The 17,927-nt window shown below is 40.5% G+C and overlaps 1 protein-coding gene across 1 annotated transcript in view; it reads right to left on the bottom strand.

Moving 5' to 3' along the window:
* Positions 1-17,041, bottom strand: part of ndrg2 (NDRG family member 2) — a 39,461-nt gene extending 22,420 nt beyond the window's left edge. The window contains exon 1 of the mRNA XM_055058582.1: positions 16,470-17,041. The gene's annotated coding sequence lies outside the window, so the exon portion shown is untranslated. The remainder of the gene's footprint in view (positions 1-16,469) is intronic.
* Positions 17,042-17,927: the final 886 nt, after the last annotated feature.

The raw sequence follows: 17,927 nt of genomic DNA, 5'->3' as shown, positions 1-17,927 counted from the left end.
GAAAAAAAAAGAAATAGAGTCCTGCTTTTCGACTGTGCACTCGCTTATGCACCGCTGGGTATGTGGAGAGGTAAATGCCACAACGACAATAAAGACTCACGCGGCTGAAAACGACTGTAACGTTTGATCCAAATGCCAAACCTGTGCGAAAGATTACAGCCGACAGACACTGATTTAAGAGGGATTTTTAGTTCTGTGTCCCTGCGTGGCTTTGCTGTCTTTATCAACATAATGCTTCACTAGATAAATCCCACTGGCTCTGCGACACTACGGCATTTTCTGCTCGCTTCGACACGAAACACAATCTCTTGCAAGCAGTTGGCTGGGCAGAGAAAAGCGTGAGACGTGAAAAATGAGCGACAAATGTGTGGAGAGAAGACATGACAGCAGCCTCCACAGAGACCCAGAGTTGTCCTCCGAGTTTTCTCTCCTAAATATTCTCTGAGGTCCATCTCTCAGAGGCTCCACACCGCTTCTCTTTTCTTCATCAGGTTGTTTTTCATTCCCTCCATCATGACCTCACCTCTGAGCAGAATCTCTGTCTCTCTCACTCTGGTGACAGAGGTCCAGAAGCAGATCATGAGTCACTTGATCCTTAACGGGGTTGATGGGAAGTCATCGGCGACTCATCGGGTTTCAGCGCTGGCTCCTCGAGTCGTTTATCAAAATTACCCAAATCTAATCAATTGCGGGCGGCCATGGCACAATGCTCAGTTTTCATTCAGTACCCCGAGGGAAGGAAACATTTTCGGAACTGTTTTCTCCTCCATCATGAAATTAATATTGCGCCTACCAACATCGCGATGACAGTATATTTCTTACAAATTTTGCAGCCCTAATTAATGTGTAACCCAAAACATTTATCTGAGCACCTTCCTACTCACGTTTGCTGGGCCTGTGGAAAACACGGATCTATCAAATGTCATTGACCTTCCCTGCCATTATTCCATAAATTCAAGATTATGCAACTAATAGTGGCCAACAGACTCTGCTAACTTGAGCTGCAGAGCCCTACAGATCACCATGTTGCTCTTGGTTGATGCTTGACTTGTATGGCAATTCAGGTCTTCTTTTCTTTTTTGTTTGAAAGGCCTAAACTTCTCCAATAAGATCTGTCTGCTGTCTTCCTCTGTCTTCATGATGTTGTTTGTCCAGTGATACTCGAACAAGCATCTCAAGTAAAATTGGATCAAACTACAAACTGGATTGTGTCACTTTCCCTGAAATGACTCAAAACGGCTACACTCAAACAATCGGATCCCTCTGCAACACTTATGTTAGCATAAAATCTTGGATTTTTTAAAGGTGATTCAGGAATACTTTGTTGCCTTGAAGCGGTGGCGCAAGCATAAGAATGGCAAATTCAGACAATAACAATATGAACTGTCATAAGATCATTACTTTTGTTAGAAGTCGTGATCTGCAGACATTCAGCCTCATTTGCCAGTTTTTCTTTCAGATGACCTATAATCATAACACTGACATCCCTTCCAAACACACATTGTACATCCATGTTTAATTTCAAAGCTTGTGACTGATGCTAATCGGTTTTTGTCTCTTGAGAATCTAAAAAAAAAACAATCCGACAGGGTGACAAGAACCTGTCGGTGTCAGCGCTTCGGGTTCATTTAACAGCAGGTAGCCGCAGTATTGACTTCCGAGAAGTCTCCTTCGCTGAACAGGAGCGTGGATGATGACGAGCATGTGCTCCTTGCTTTAACTTTGTTCATCCATGGCACTCAGAATCTCTCTCGACTGACAGGTTTTTAGTTGGCTCGTTCAGTGATGTCGCTGAGAACATTCATCAAAGCAAAGCATGAACCGAAGCAGTGAATCCCCCGAGTGATGCTGCAGCGGTGCGAATGACGAGATGGCTCATCTTGCTCAGATTGGAGTGTGTTTTTTTTCCACTCATGGTAAAAAAAAAATAAAACAAGAAAGAAAATGGGATGAATCGATCTCGCAAATCTGGGTCATGAGCCCAATAGACGAGCATGTGATCATGGACACACAGACACAGAGAGACACTCTTCCACTAATTGACCTTCCAAGCGGGGTAAATTGATATTGCGAGACCATTGGCTGGGAGATGAAAGAGGTAAACAGCCTGGCTCTCTCATTTTCTGCCATAGCCCAACATACAGCAGCTTCTCTTCACTCACTCGTTCCAGAAAACGCCTAAATCCTATAAAGGCACAACTCAGAGGTAGAATCTCGCTTCTAAAATATACATTTCATATATTTTACTCTGACATGGAGCTAAAGAAGATGAAGCTTAAGAAGAGCCCGTATGAAAGCAGATTTGTAAAAGTCTTCCTTTCTATAGCTGCATTCCAAAAATCATAAGACTGACTTTCCATCCGAGTTCTTGACAGGGTTCCATGCTAGTCTTTCCTATTGAGCAAAACTTTATTGGTCTGAGAGAGGGCAAACTTGCATTATTATGCCATTATCTATATGTTACTTGAAAATGGTCCCAAAACAGCGTTATCGTTTATCACTAAAATTTTCGGGGACAATTTATTGTTGGACAAAACGTATTATTGTTTTAGGTCTAAACAGTTGTTGCATCTGCTATGGCATTGATTTGATCTGAGTTTTTTTTCTGCCCTTCTGTGGAGCTTCAACAAACTCAATGCTGCTCTAAGTAAACAACCATCGCAGGGCCACGCCACTATATAAAATGTCGCAAAGCACTGCAAGTGCCGACAGAAGTCCTTACAATTATTTTGATTCAAAGAAACATTAAAGCTCTAAGGATTTTTTGGAACTCAATGAATCTCAAAGACGACACAAAGAGAAACGCATCATGAAATCTGACAACATCTGGCTGCCCACATGAAATGAATGTTTTGCACATTTAAAGTACAAGAAAGCGAAATGTGTGTCCAGAAACATTCAATTATAATGACGGGCCGCATGAATGTAGAGATCAAAACAGCCTATTCTGCTCTTTCTCTCGACTTCGTTCATCTGCGTCCAAAACCACAAGAATTACCATGCATGTTTCACAACTTCTGATTGGCTTAGAAAGCTTTTTACAAGGTAATTTTATTTTCTGTTTGGAAGCAAACTGCAAACATCTGCTTCCCTGCACCACAGCATCAGTCTGTCGTTCCAGTCGGTGCAGTTTCATTTAGGTTTAAGAAAAGAAACCAAGAAGCAACGTTATCATGTGGCGTCCTGGGATTTTTGACAAAAAAAATCTGACATCACGACGAGGAATGTCCGCATACTTTTGTCCCTTTTTACACCAAGACCTCTCCTCTCAAGTTCTCTTCTTCTATGATATTTAGTGATTGTGACAGCGCGACCAAAATTCCCGAAGGCATCTGTGCATCATCCACCCAAGTCACGTGATGAGCGCTACATGAGTCATCCCCAAGATGGGCGCTCACGACTGCGTCAAGCGCCATCACAAGTCGGTTCCAATATCCGTCGTTGACAGATCCTCTGTCTGCGCGGTGGCTGACGTTGGCGTGAGAGGAAAATGGAGTCCTGCTTTATGAAAACATAATTACGATGGTTACTTCATTACCGCAAATCCAGTGGCCACCAATAAACATAGCTACAAATCAAATGATGCTGGATATAAAAATGAAATGCAGTGGATTTCAAAAGTGTACACAGTCCTTTTAGGAATAGCAAGGTTTTTAATGTTTAATAATGATGACCATTTATAATCTTTTCCAACTTTAGTGTGAGATATTCTGCACCGTTGAACAGAAAACAAGGTAAATCTGTTAGGAGGGGAAACAAAGAAAACACACCAAGTGCTAAAACTTGGTAGTGTAAGTGTGGATACAATGAGATAAATATACTGTCCCGTTGTGAAAATACACTTTGTTTTCACAATTCCTCATTTGATACATACTAAATTACAGTTACGATAAACCACCAATGAATAAAAACAACACTTTTGTTTTTATTCAGTCAACTATTTTTAATTTGATGTTATGACATTCTAAACCTTGAAGTTGGCAGTAGAGCGCTTACTGGGGATTTGGTTGGCATTTTTTACAATATGTAAAGAAATATATATAGTCAAAATCTGGTTGTAGTAATTACACAAAAATATAACTGATTGAATATAGTCAATGTTTAAATCAGACTGCTGGAAATCAAATGATGATGGATATGAAAATGAAACCAGTGGATGAAATATTTTAGTCAGAAATGTGCACAAAACTTTGTCGTTACACCGCCAATGGTGAAAAACCGCAACTTGTCATTGCGGTGCTTCGATTAAATAAAAAACGCAATTAGAATTCACATGTAAATAAGTTTGTTCAAGGGGATAAGCGTCATCGACTCACATGATGAAAAAAGTGTTTCCCCTGCTCTGAGAAACACACCAATTTCAAGATGGCCGAAAAACCACTTCGTCTTAGTGCAATAACTCTTTTTTGAAAAACTTCAGTTCTTTTCAAAACTGGTGTATTTCCAATAAGCTGATTTATTTTCCCGATTTCAGTTTGCACAAATTCAAGGTCAATGTTAGCAAAGGTTGTGGCTCAGTCCTCTTTCCTTTTTCCACTGCAGCTGCATGAGAAACCTTGGTGGCCTTCATAGTAGAGTTAAGTTATAGATGGTTTCTATTTGTTTTGATGTTGCTTTACAGGAGTTTCCATTGAAAGCAACCAGATTAATATCTTCTCATTTTTTCATGCTATTCCCTCTATACATTTGTTTGTCTTTCTATTGAATATCATAGCATAAATATGTGAGAAATTGTGTTTCATGTCTTTACATAAAAAATGTGTAATTTCCTCTATAAGTGAGTGATTTACATATTTCCTGTTCTGGTGTAATGAGAAATAATGAGGAGCAGGAGCCAACTTGCTCTGAGTAAAGTTATCTATAAAAGAAAACTAGAATGTTATTCAAGCTATTCTAGTCTATAATTATTTCTTTTTTTCCATAGTTATGGTGACAGCTGGATGGTAGTGATCTAACACAGGAAGCAGCAAATGACATTAATGTGCTCTAGGTAATATTCTGAGCTTCACTCATCCTGATTAGAACTGAAACATTTAGAGTTATAATTTATCCAGTTTTTATGCTTCCCATTGTTTGCAATGTTTGGTTTTTCTATCAGCTCAGCTGAAGCCATCTGCATCTACAGTTATTTCTGATTTGACACCTTTTTAGATTTTTTTTCATCCATGTATTTTATTCAGCAGGAAGATTTTGTGCGTACTTTACTGTACTAAAGGAGGTTTTCACACATGATAGTTTGGTAGACTCGGTTGGATTGGAGGCCACACTAAACATCCGGTACATTTTCAGCTGTTGCGGTTTGCTTTCACACTGCACTGTGTGAAACGACCCGAACCCTTTAAAAAAATTGTTCCAGCACTCGCCTGTGGTGGCGCTGCACCAACAACCACTGAAGGAAAAACAAAAACCTCTGAAGAAGACACCGACACAACATGTAAAAAGAAATTAAGATGCATCAAATTTTAACTGTTGTAAGATTTCTCATTTGTCTTTGACCAAAGACCACAAATTAATGTTTTGATTGTATTTACCCAGAATGCCCTGGGTATTATCCTCTTCCTGCATTTGGAGCGGTCTCTGGTCTGACTGAAATCCAGATATGCATTCGACCCGCACCAGAGTTCACGTCAACTGAACAGAGACCTCAGTTTTTAGGCGGACCAGGATTCACTTTTTTAGTCTGCATCAGATTTCAACTAGGAATTCACATCTCCCCAAACGAACCGGACTTTCTAGGCAAACAACCTGGAGTTTGACTGAAGTGAAATAAACGGGGTTGGTGTGAATGCAGTCTAAGACTCAGTCAGAGATGGAGGGGAGAATGGACAACATAAAACAGACTGTTCAGAAACCGCTCTAACATCACAGTTCAATGTTAGGGAAAGTAATGGCGTCTCACTAAAGCCACTTCAGTCAAAGGGGGTTAGACTAGTTGTCAAAAAGATCGAACACAACTCTTGTTTTTGTGGTAAGAGTTGTTATATTGTAAGATATTATACAAGGAGAATTTCAACCCACATATACCTAGCTAAAGGTAGCCAAAGTCCAATGGAAACCTTTCAGGAAGCCTGGAGAACTTTATGACCACTTGATGTTTTTACAGAGTGATGCACCCAGCATCAAACAGAACTCCATCATCACCACAGCAGCCTATTTCTAGCAGCCGTCTGTTTTGTTACTGTACGCCCGGCCATCAGTGGCCAACAGATAAGTGCGCTCATGTCTTGTTGCTAGGAGATTTGTTATGTACATGGATATAAACCCACCTCATATGGATATTGCACATGTTGATTTGCTCCGATTGGTCTTTTGGCCAACCCGCCCCTCTCCCATCAACCTGAAGATTTATTGAGAAACACTCCTAGTTGTGTAACACGCACACATGGCGTACTGTCGGCTCTGACGGACTGGACGTGCACTCCGACACACGACATCAAGAATCTTCGGGTTAAAGAGAGAGGAACACCAGAAGACACTCGGATCCAACCTGAGAAGTATGAATGGAGATGGATCTGAATGTTCGCCTATAAATAGGATGTTGTGAAGGGCCGTTTGGACTAGTAGGAACAGACGGAGCTGTGTGCTGCACGGCCTTTCTGTATCTGGCCTTAGGCCACCAGCCAGTGGACTGATGTGTCCCCCAACAAACCCACCCACACACACGCACGCACATACACAGATACATATAAAGACCTCTGCATTCTGATACACCTACACTCAGCTTTAAATCCATACACACTGACCCAGTTGCTGAGTCTCTTAAGCACACTTACTCCTACACTGGATATAAATAACAAAAATCCATATTCTTACTCAAGCTGGTGGATCCGAGACACTACTATTGGCTGGGGCCTGAAAGAAAGCCTGAGGAGAATATTGTGTGCTAGTCACATGGCCAGATTTTATTCAGACTAGACTGATCTGGAACTCCCACACAGCGCGCGTCCTTCCAAGCCATTTCAGTCATCAGTTAATGTGCTCCTCTTCGCCGTGCGGACTGTAAAAATACAACCAGACTCGTATTCCAGAAGCCCCCCGTATAAGTGAAATATGAGGAGCCTTGTCGGAGTAATTGGCTGTAACAATGTTTGGTAGTACAGGCGGAGCGTTGAAGCACTTTTAGATCCCCCTGTGTATTTAATTTTTCACCAGAGGATGAATTCATGTGGTTCCACAAAGTATTCTAGCTTAAAGGTGTATTAAATTACATCTTTTTCAGTGCTATGAGACTAAATTTCCTGCAAAAACTTTTAAAGTTCAACTTTCTTTTAGAATTGTAGCTAGTAACCATTTGAGCAATCAATTCTTTAGATGATTGATCGATTAGAAAAAATTGCAGTATTCTGCAGATTTTTTATTTCAGTCATTTTTATAAATTAAGAAATGCATTAAAAGACGTAAGTAAATCAATTCCTTTTATAAATAAGAATGTTCTATTGCCTGAAATCCAATAACATGGCATTCCTTCAAATGCTTGATCATTTGTAGATTAATTGCTTAACTTTAGCTTTAAATGATTAATAATTGTACAGCAAAATATATAAATGTAATTAAGTTTGGGCTTAATTACTTCTCTGTGAGTGTCGTTCTTTCAGCAAATTACCTTTTTTTCGGAATTTCCAGTTAATGAGTAATTGACGCTAAATAAACTGACAATTATTTCAATAATCAATTAATCACGACTGTTTTAGCCCTACTTTCTTTATTCCCTTTTGTTTGTTAATTGTGCTACTTGAAATCAAAGTGTGTGAGCACAACTGGAAATGTTTTGATTTTCTTCCTCGTGTGGCGCTGGCCAGGTTTCATTAAAAAGCGACGAGTGCTTGTATCAACAGAGCAGCGTCTGTGTTTAACTCTGAGCCAAGAGCCAGAAGTGTAAAACTAAACAGTTTATTAATAGGAGCTGCAATTTCACAGGCTGCACAGGATATAACTGGGACATGCAAATCAGAGAGACGGGAACGGTTTGACTTCATGTTTACAACATGTCCACGAATGTTGGTATCGCCAAATCAAACCTGGAATACAGTAAAAAAAATTTTGGATGGATCTAAGGATGATTACATTTTTTTTGGGGGGGGGCACTTGACTCCAACTCTGGTCACACAAAGTTGAGCGTTTTTAAGACAGCTGTTCATCCATCCATTTTCCGCTCACCCTTCTCCCTAACGGGGTCGGGAGGTGCTGGTGCCTTTCTCCAGCTGCATTGCAGGCGAGAGGCGGGGTTCACCCTGGACAGGTCGCCAGTCTGTCGCAGGGCAACACAGACACAAACAGGACAAACAACCATGCATACACACAGAGAATTTGGAAAGACAAATTAACCTGTTCTCCCACGCACACACAGGGAGAACATGCAAACTCCATGCAGAAAGACCCCGGGCCGGGAATCGAACCCAGGACCTTCTTGCTGCAAGGCAACAGCGCTACCCACTGCGCCACTGTGCAGCCACAGCTGTTCATTTTCAGCAGAAATTACTTTTTTCCCCCCAACTTGTTTCAGCTGAAACACAAGTTGATGTCGATTGCGAATCATGTCAGAGAAAGTATTAGTGCATTTCTTTTATATGTGAGATCCTATTTCTCAGTTTTTCCTCCTACACATTCAAATGCTGAGTTTGGTCAACTGTTTGGATTGTTCAAAGTTTTCACAAATGAAAACTTTGATGTTCCGATCAGGATTTTTTGCTGCCGATTCCGATAGCGATCACCAATGAGGCCGATCTCTGCCGATCACTGATCTCGACTATTTCGCATCGATTGACTGTTTATTTTTCACGTTAGTTATAAATGATACTATGTGAACTGGCAAAATAAAAACAAATATCTGGTAATAAATTTAATTCTGCAGAACACAGGAGGAGGGAGAGGAGATCGATTATTATTTGTTTATTTTTTCATAAGTTATCTCTTATGTTTGGACAGAGTGAAAGTTTTTAATATGTGAAATCTTTTTTGTCGTTGTTTACGTTACATGCTGCGGCTTGAAGCAGACGTTCCGGGTGGAGCAGAAACGGCGCTCCGTATGTTAAATATTACTACCGGTAGCACGTAGCAACGGTCCAACAGCGAGCCAGCGTCTTTCACCGCCAGCTCAAAGACTTAAACAATATATATTGTATACTATTTCATGCAGATCCAGGGGGGTCAGTGTAAATATGGATGTGTGCTTTTTTTTGGTCTGGGAGTGGTAGCTTTCTTTTTTTACTGATTAAAAACTGTTTTAAAAACAATTTTGTAGCTGACAAGGTTTCAATTTTTTTTCTATTTTAATATAAAAAAAATTCCTATACACCTCTCATTTGGAAAACAAAGTTGTTTACCTGCTTACATGTATAAAACTAATTTTACATCAGGTTTTAGTTCTGTTGCATTGAAAACACTGTTAATCCATTCTATAACAGTAACAGTTCAGCTGTACTAACTTCAATCTTTATATTGTCTGACAATGTTTTTGTCTCAGTAAAGGTTATTTGCTATTGTCGTCAATGAACGTGAACTAAATGCCCGAGTTCTTTTTGCTAGCAATATATATAACTTTGATGGAGGTATAGAGCTTAACAACAGTTTGCTCTTACACAGGATTCCAGCTATTTGTTGAAAATCAATACATGAACATAAGAAAAACTACATGTCATGGCCACGTTTTAAACTGATAAGGCATTTCCATTACGGAAACAAGGTCAGAGCCAGACTGGACAAGACAAACAGTGGAAAACAATGCATAAACGATGGTTCAGATACGATCAGAGTCATTAAACTTACTTGCAACAACTTTATTATTGTTGACTGAAATAGAACTGATCGTCACTTTGCTCAGATTTCCAGTAAAAATGGAAGAAAACCCCTCAAATTTCAGTGGTTTTGGAGAAAATGAAAGCAAAATTCAAGAGTCTGTAGAAGAAATTGCTCATGTGCTCTGAGGTAATAACCCCACTGGAACACCATCATGCACTACACCACAGACCACTTGTGCTTGCCCCTTTCAATCGGAACCCGCCGTCCCAACAACACACAACGTCATCACGACAGCGGCGCGTATGCAACAGCTGGCATTCCACACAATCCAGTGGAAATGGAATCAGTGTCGTCACCACAGAAAGGCCAGCACTATTTCAAGGCGGACAAGACGATAGCAACTTCTACTTTGCTCTTATTTGGGGAACTTAATCCACCTCTGAAGCAACACAGATCCAATTAAAGCTGTTTACTGGACCGCCTCAATGTAGCGCCACATATTTATCTACCCTTTAATAGCACTCACAGCTTCTGAAGTTCCATAAACAGAATCTCAGCTGATTGACCAAACCCTTGCATCTACAACTACAAAATGGTTTGTGGTCTTTTACCACAGACAAACTAGAAATCATACAACCACTAAAATCCGACACAACTCCATTGTTGTTTACATGTCGTGAGGAAGGAAGTTGCGGTCCGTGTCTTATGAGGTTTTCATGTCATCTTCTTAAATGCACAAAAGGACAGACCACAAAAATAAATAAGAACCTAAACACAAAGGAATGAATGAGTATTGCAAAATCCTAATGTCAGAAGTGACAACTCAATATGGAAAGAACAAACTAAAATACACCAAGAAATGATAAAAAAGACAATTGAAAACACAAACTCGCAGGACTGGGACATTTGCAAACTTTTCTCCACCTGTACAGTTCCACTGGAAAACAAGGAAAAAAAAAACGTTAACCAGTCGGAACGTTACAAAAGCAGAGATTGGAGACTCGACACAAAATCTCTGAATCAGTAACACTGATTCAAAATGAAACTGTCAATGCTGTTTACTTTTTTTACATATAAATTTCCCAGTACAACTCACTTTAGTATTCAGTGTCAGAACTGTCAGCCTTGTGCTTCTGTAGAGCCCTTACTCATGTAACATATCAAGCTTCTCTGAGGACAACACTGACGGATCAGCAAACACTGTGTGAGTAAATGTTAATATTGGTCGAGTCAACAAACGAGGTGTCAGTGTGTATTTGCCCTGGTTTTCAGGACTACCTGACGAAGTACGTTTGTTCTTTGCCAAACAAAACAAATATTTATTTGGAATATTTGCCATCTGCTCTGAGTGAATGGTTGCCATCTGAGTGCAAAATGGACATTGAGAAAGTCCAATGATGTAGCAACAATCAATAATGAGGTCAGGTTTGTTCCATAGCCGCCTCTGAGTTCAATGGTGTGGCGGCGATAGAACACGGCTGATTGGGGTTAACAAATACAGTCACCGTCTTTTAGCACCCGACAAAATGTTTCCGCTTTTGTCTGTTGTCTGATTACTTCACTGCCTTCTCAGCGGGTTCATAAATGTGTGCTACTTTCCTACCACCCGGCAATGATGTCAGCAAGTTTTATCTCCTTGGATGACTGATGGACCCGGACCGCACACACTCAAGAGATGCTGCATCAGAGCAAAGGGCAAGTGTTTCAGCTCAGGAGTTTATTTTTGGCTCTGACAGATGTGCATGACTCGGCTCAAGAAGAAAAGTAGAAAATCAACAGCGAGATACGTCTGCGGCCCGGCTCGTTGAAAGTGAGACACTGGTCGCAAGCATCCTTGGTCTGATGGTGGGTTATTGGTCAACGTTTCACTTCACAGGATCGTCTTGTACGTCATTTAAACATATGGGGAATTTACACAGTTTTTGAGAAAGCATGTTTTTTTCATCGTAACTGAAATAGCCAACTTATAAATCACTCATGTTCTCAACTAGAACTGTCAAAACATTTTTTTAAATAAGATTGCCTTTGTAGATCCTTCAGATTGCTTCTTATCTCAGAACCCACATCAGTGTTGAAAAAAAAAAAACAGTCAAATCAAGTTAGTCAGATTCCTGCCCACAGAATCACCATTCAAAACGATTCTTTGATAATATGGGATGATGTGAGGTACAACAACGGTTATTACTTTGTTTGTAATAAATAAAGTATTTTTGAATCAAGTTATTTGAAAGGATACAAAGAATAATCACATATTAGCCAGTTTTGGTTGGGGGCGTTTTGGTATTAGAGCAATCGTAGTTGATTTGGGACCATTATTGATATACAACTTTGAAATGATGTTTGTTGTAAATTTATGTCAAAAGAGTTAAACTAAACTTGGTTTGTGTATTTTGAAAAACATTAAAAGATATGAACTATTAAATCATGAGATTGTTTTGTTTTATACTGATATCAGATTATTAAAAGATAAACTTTTATTTCTGACAACCTTATGCTATTTTTGAAAACAAAAACGGAGAACTATTTCTTTTTTTTTTCCAAAAGAACTTAAATTAAGAGCTTGATTTGTTTTCAGGAGGAAAATAGTTTTTCCTCCTATTCTGAACTGAACATGTCATTACAGCTCTGACATTTACAGATGTAATTCAGATGTGTGGCAGAGTATTTTAATCAGCGCTAAACATGGTTTCAGACCGAGCTAGCTGTCACTTTTTTATTTATGTATGTTTATAGTAGACGTAACTGGAACTCGTCTAAAACATTTGACCCGACTAGCTTCAGAAATATGATCAATTCGTATTTTCAAAGCCTGGATTAAATCTTGCCGCTACTAAGCAGCTCATTATTAATGACTAGAGTGATTTTTAAGGTGAGTGTTTCTGCAAGTCGTTTATCAAAAGCCATGCGTTGTTCATATTTTACATGAATACATATTTTGAAAACCTTGGTGAATTTTAGGAGTTGATAACCAGCATCACGGTGCCACCAAGGTTGATTGCTACTGTTGGGTCGATCGATGAAACGCAGCATGTTGAAACTAATTAGTGATCCTCCAGTCTGGAGAGTCATTGTGACATCTATCAATGTCATCATATTTCAAAATGAAATACCCTTAATGGTGCGGAAGAGCCTCTTCTACAGCCCAGGATCTGTTCAATAATCGTATGAACACAAAGGAAGCATCGCAGCACCATTTGTTACCGTGACCTAAATAAATAAACCATGATTCGTAGCCGATTAGAAGAGCAGAAATCCTTTGAAGTGTACAGTCATGTCTTTCCACTAATGCAATCGGCTCACAAGCACAAGAGAAGTTGAATCACAATGTGATGTTAACTGAAGCACATAGAGGTCGGGAACATGATACGATAGCTTGTGGGGTTAAAAATGAAAAACTACATTTAAAACAAAATTGTCACTTATCTAGAATTCAAGTCATGTTGAAAATGTTGCAATGATGACTTGGATATGAGCCAAACCCTCGTTTCAAAGTCCCGGTAAATCACTATTAAAACCAGATTCTGCATCAAAAGTCAGAGCTTCCAAACCTGCTTGTGATCCCATCACTGTGTTTTGGTGTTGCTGTAGCAGATTCAGTTAAATATCTTTGAGGTGGCATGGTAGGTCCAAAGAACTCTCCATAGAGCAAAAACAAACAACTTCCCATTGATTTCCAATGATTGCAAAACTTTCGTGGTAACAGTTGCAATGAACTCTGTAATTAGCTTTGAATGTTCTTCAGGTTTACTGTGGAGATCAACTGTTAAACTTCTGTCTGGATGGAACCATCCAACAGTTTCTCTTGGTTGTGTTTCAAATATTTTCATACCGTCGCACACGTCCAATGTGGTTTTTGATTTGATGCAAGTGAGCCTGGACGATGCAATCTATGCATTAACCATAATTTCAATTTAATCCAGTTCATAAAATCTGTTGTATCTCCCATCACTAAATACAACTGCTTACGTTTTTATGCACATTTGTTATTGAATGGAGTTTACTCGTGTTCTGTGAGATGACAGCAAAAAAAAAAGAGCTATATTGGAGATTACTGGAAAAATTACTGGATAATTTGGCAACAAAAAATTGTGGTAGTGGTTTGTGATGAGTTTATTTTCAAGGGATTCCCAAAACCACTGCACCATTCACCAGAACTGCACCATTCACCAGGATGAAGGGCAAACGTTGGCAGTGGGTCTAATTGAACCAGTTAGTCTCCATTGTGAAGCTAAGGGGTGGTACTGATACAAAACAAATGGTAAAACTGAAAACTAGTTATAGCAAGTAAACAAGAAAGACACGTCTAAGTATTAATGAATTATTCTGCCTAGTCACACAATGAAGCTCTCCACTCGGCTTAAAGCCGAATACATTGGATTTGTGTGACAGCGTGACGACACTGAGATGTCACTCATCCAGATCAGGCCGTATTTACGAATGGTGAACACGCACATGAAGTAATTAAACACAAAACTGCAACCAGGAGTAAAACTTCAACTTCAGCCTCAGCATCCACATTGGCAGCCACCATGGCTCATCTCTCCAGTCATATTCTGGCTCATATATTTAATTTTAAACCCCTGGTAGCTTTAAGAGTCCCTCTGTCTGATTTTGCAATGTCAATCTCAATTGTAGTTTCAGTGTGAGACTTAGTAGAAGTGCATAAGAATCCACGTCAGAGACTGTTAAAAGTTGCCAAATCTGCAAAATTATTAGCTGACAAAATTCTTCTTTGTGTGGTTGGCATTGATTTTTTTCCCATCTTATTTAAATCTTTATGGCCTCTCTAACATCAAGTGACCCAGATGATCATATCAACCACCCAAAGCATTTCTTGCCACGTATCTCCGTTATTCATTCAGTGACACTCACAAGCATCCTCCCATTAAAAACACCAATCAGTAGGAAACTTGGTATCAAATGCCTTGCCTAAGGGCACATCAACATACAGAGGGAGCTAGAGTCGAACTTACAGCTATTTGGTTGCTTCTCGTTCCAAGCAAATAGTTGTAATTTATTAATTTCCCAAATCAGTGTGAATTTTGCTTGATTCCTACCATATACTTAGAGTTTTTAGAAAAGCACCACAAAAATAAAATGTATTATATATGTATTATTAAGCCACAATCGTCAATCAGCTATAGTTACTGTTGTGTACTCTCGAAATATTCAAATTGCACACCCACCACTTCAGCTTGTGGGTTGATCAAATTTACTCGCTACTTTGTAAATTCAGCCGCATCTGGCCCGTCGCAGCTGCGGGTTTCCACGCCTGATTGCAACACATCAAACTAAAAGCCTTTGGAAAAAACATTTGCGAGTGCGTTTGCAGGCACAGGTCAGACCTCATCAAAAGCAATGCTGCTTTCAGTTGGGATTCTCTGACCTCCCAGCAAGAAGTGAAACAGGATTCGCCTATTTGAAAACTCAGTCGACCCGTACAAATCGTCTCATTTGTGTTTGAATTTAGGAAGTAACTGTTTGCTGTCATTCTGACGTTAGAAACGTGGAGATTTAAGTGCTGAATATACACCACGCCCAAGCAAGAAAAAAAAAAAAATCCGGGGCATTTTGTGCTGAACGTGGTCGTGTTTGCGTCGCCGCCCATCCATCAGTCCTGTCACTGCGCGCGAGCAGGTACAGGTGCGTTTTCTGCGTCCTCGTACGCCCGCATTTTTTTTAAATTATTAAATATTTTATCATTTAAATAAAAAACAAGTAAGAAACACAATTCCTACTTTCGAAGAGGCTGTCTGGGTGCGCGCGCGCACGCTATCAGCAGGGGTTCTCTCCACTTCGCCCAAGCAGCGCGAGCGTCCAAAATGCGGTATGACTCAGAGGGGGGCTGCGCGCGAGCTTCTGTGTAGAGCGAATGCGTTCGCCTCTGGGTCGCACGACGAACAGAATCAGAACAGCCCCTCTACCCTCCCCCAGAACGGGCTACATCTAAAAGATATCCGCGGGTTTCCTCGTGAAACGGACCTTTGTTATTGTGACATTTTACGTCAGTCGTCTCTCTCTCTCTCGCTTATGTCCGAGCCAACACGGGGGCCACTGAAGCCACGCTAAGGGGACACACCTCCATTTGACATTGACACATATTTGGCAATGTGGCGGCTCCCTCCCAGCACTTCACATTGGGAAGAAAAAGAAGAAGGGAGAGAAGAAAAATACAACCTCGCAGTGGCGTAAATAAAAACCACTGAACCGTTAAAACAGCCTCGAGCTGCAGTTCCTGTGTAGTGGAACTGTTTTAACTGCACAAAGTCAAGCATGGATGCGGCTGAAAGGTAGCAAAGAAATGGAGGAAGGAGAGCAGAGGAGGGGGCCCGAGAGAGGCAGGGGGCGGGGGGGTTCTCTCCATAAATAAGTTTCGTGCGGTATGAAAATGTCAACACCGGCCTGTATCCTGCCATGCCGCGGCCACTTACTGTATGTAGCATGAGGCTGGAGCAACAAAGAGCCCCACTTGCGGTGCCACATGTGCGCATCAATAACGCGCTCTGCCACGAGCTCTCGCGTTGATTAAAAACCACTATTTCTTGCGCGAGCAAATAACAGTTTTCCTTTCACAGACGTATAAATTGAGTGCATTGTAGCAAAGCAGTCGACGTTTCAATTGTTTACCGTGGTAACAGAATTTAATGTAAGAGCGAAACAAACAAAGACTTTCAGAATCATTTCTCAACAATTTGGTGCGGAAGAGGAAAACAAACAAACAAGGGACGTACCTTTTAATTCGAAGCTCGCTGTCAATAAAATGAACGGACTCCAAAAAGAAAAATATCTAAATATATCTATGGCAAAGTCTCCTTCCCCACTTGCTCAGTTTCTTCTTGCTCTTTTTTTCCCAACCTGTTCCCCCACTTTTCCCCGCGGAGCTCCTGTTTCGGCACTTTCTCTGTCACCGCTTTTTATTTTCCGCCGAGCCTTTTTCTTTCCCTGCCTTCTTCCACTGTTGCTGTATTTCTTTCCAGCAGAGGGGGGAAAAAAAATTCAGCACCCAGAAAAAAAAACATATATGTTGCGGTCAATCAAAAGGCAAGATGGAGCCTCGGAGTTTGGAAATGGGGGGGAGAAAGAAACTTATAAACAGAACGGCTGACGGCTTAAACCCCTTTTAGTCTACCAACCTTCTTTAGAAACATCAGTGATCCTATTTTGTTCTGGTTTACGTCCGGGGACTAGAGTTACAGTTTCGTGAATATCGCCAGAAAAATCCAGGTTTCACTCGCTGACTCCCCCCGCCCCCTGCTCTCCATCATCGCGGTGGTACAGCCCGTCCTTGTGGAGCTCGCGGAGCAAAGCCCACTCCCCTCTCCAGCGGCGCGCGAGCGTGCCCGCCTGGGACCGAGCAGGCAGGTAAACAAAACAAAACACACCTGGAGCTGAAGATTCGGGGAGAACGAGCGGAAATGGCGGCACTTGGAGGAGTCCGACAACGGCAGCTTCGACTTCCAGCCTACTTTTCTCTGTGACGCGTCGCGAGTGGCTGCCTTTCTGCCTCGGTGTCACCACAGATGTCCCCGTCAAAACATTAAGAATAAGAGATAAGTTGGTACTAATGACATGAAACAGTACAAAATCGTGCTGAATTGCATTTATCAGTCATATTGTCATAACTTTGATTCGGTGAATTAAGGTTTGTTGATATACAACAGTAAAAAAAATGCTTTGATAACATTTGGGCAGGTGGATATTTAAAATCAACTTCAACAATTGAGTTCCAGGTAATATTACCTAACAATTAAGTAATTGTTATTTACCTTATCAATTATTTTTTATTTTTAAATGAAAAGCGTAACATCTGGTGAGGAATAAATTACAACACCCCCACATTTATTCCAATTTAAGATGACAAACATCCCACAGAACATAATTACTCAATATTTTGAGCAATGTTTGCCCATTTTACCCCTAAAGCATTTAGTTTGATATGTGAGAGTGAGCAGCGCAGTGAGGACACTGGAAGAGCAATCTGAAGCCTGGGGAGAGAAGAAAACAAAGACCGGCAGCTTGAAACTCTGGGAAGACATTTAAAGACATCCAACGCAATTTCAAAAGAACCACTTTGCTTTCCTAAAATTAGCACACAAGCGGCGAACATTCAAGAAAATACAGCCAACATGCTCAGGTTTGGCTGTCCAGGCAAAGCAAGTCACCAAAACGTGACATAAAAAAAATAAATA

The sequence above is a fragment of the Poeciliopsis prolifica genome, unplaced genomic scaffold (assembly GCF_027474105.1).
Source record: "Poeciliopsis prolifica strain line A6 unplaced genomic scaffold, Auburn_PproV2 SCAFFOLD051, whole genome shotgun sequence".
Lineage (NCBI taxonomy): Eukaryota > Metazoa > Chordata > Actinopteri > Cyprinodontiformes > Poeciliidae > Poeciliopsis > Poeciliopsis prolifica.
This window is presented reverse-complemented; position numbering and strand designations above follow the sequence as displayed.